This window comes from Mandrillus leucophaeus, unplaced genomic scaffold (genome assembly GCF_000951045.1).
Source record: "Mandrillus leucophaeus isolate KB7577 unplaced genomic scaffold, Mleu.le_1.0 Scaffold42, whole genome shotgun sequence".
Taxonomy (NCBI): domain Eukaryota; kingdom Metazoa; phylum Chordata; class Mammalia; order Primates; family Cercopithecidae; genus Mandrillus; species Mandrillus leucophaeus.
In genome coordinates this window covers 189976-191199 of record NW_012104476.1, presented here as the reverse complement: position 1 = coordinate 191199, position 1224 = coordinate 189976, and the positions used below count along the sequence as shown (strand labels likewise).

The 1224-nt window shown below is 61.4% G+C and overlaps 1 protein-coding gene across 1 annotated transcript in view; it reads right to left on the bottom strand.

Annotated features, from left to right (window-relative positions):
- Positions 1-1224, bottom strand: part of AUTS2 (autism susceptibility candidate 2) — a gene marked incomplete at its 5' end in the record, with an annotated part of 1256093 nt that overhangs the window by 1253823 nt on the left and 1046 nt on the right. The gene's annotated exons all lie outside the window — the stretch shown is intronic.

Here is a 1224-nt window from a genome sequence, read left to right as displayed (position 1 = left end):
AGGTCTGGATCTTTATGAAATCTGATGGGAAGATGGGGTTGGGGGGACGGTGAGGGGCAAGTTGCCAGGAGCAGGAAGGAACATCCACCCGACTGCTGTCTCTTATACACATCTGTCTCGCTGCGACCGCGACCGCCGCTTTTTGCGGAGTCCATGGCCCCGCGTCGGGCCATCCATGGCTCTGCTGCGCCGGGGTCTCCCCGCTCGCCCGCCACAGGCTACGGCCGCGGCCACACAAAAAAAATTGACACCGAGCCCTCCCTCCCCTTCACGGCTTCCCTCCGCCCCGAGGAGGGCGCGGGGGAGACGGCGGCCGAAAGAAGGGAGAGAGGGGAAGAAAGAGAGGAGAAAGAAAAGGGGGAAGGGGCGGAGAGAGGGGAGGAGGGACGGGGAGCGAGGGCGAGAGGCGAGGAGCCCAAGTGTGGGGCTCCCCACAGCACCGAGGGTCGGAGATGCCTGGGAGCAGCGCCGAGCAAAGTAATGGCTGAACACACAGGTCTCCTTTAGAGGAAAAAAAATAACTCACCAAGCAGGCAATAAATCAGAATAGCGGAATGCTTTGATCAAGAGACTGGGAGGCTCCGGGGAGCCCTCCCCGCGGCCATTCTCCGCCGCGCCCCCCGCCCCCCGAAAACGCCCGCGCCCCCCTCAACCTGATCCAAAATCGGGTCCGAAAAAGGTCGCGGGAAAAGTGGGGGCAATGAACTTCACCCGCCCCTCGCGCAGGAAAACACCCCCGCCGCCTCTCACACACGCCTCGGAGAAAACTCACTCCCAGTCTCCCTAATTTTTAAGAAATGCAGCCAGGGGAGGCCGGGGCTCCGGAGCGACCCAAAAGGGGCGAGACCCCCCAGAGAGGGGAGCATAATAATGCAATCATTAGAGGAGGAGAGGGCGAAACTGCGAGCGGCGGAGGAGAAGGGAGGCGGAGGAAGGGAAGGAGGATGCTGCTGGAGCAGTTGTGGGGTTTGCTTTTCGGTCTTCGAGGGGGGAGGAGAGGGAGATGAAAGAAGAGAAGAAGCAAACCCTGTCGCTGCCACCCGCCCCCCTCCTCACAAAAATATTTTTTCCAGTCCCAGAGAAGAGGTCACCCTTCCTCAAAAAAGGGAGGGGGTGAGTCAGTCAGTCGATGAGGAAAGCAGAAAGAAATCTCCAGCGGGAGAGACACCGGTGTGCCGCCGCCGCCGCCGCCGCTTCTCTCGCCGCCCCGCCTGAGGGAGAAGC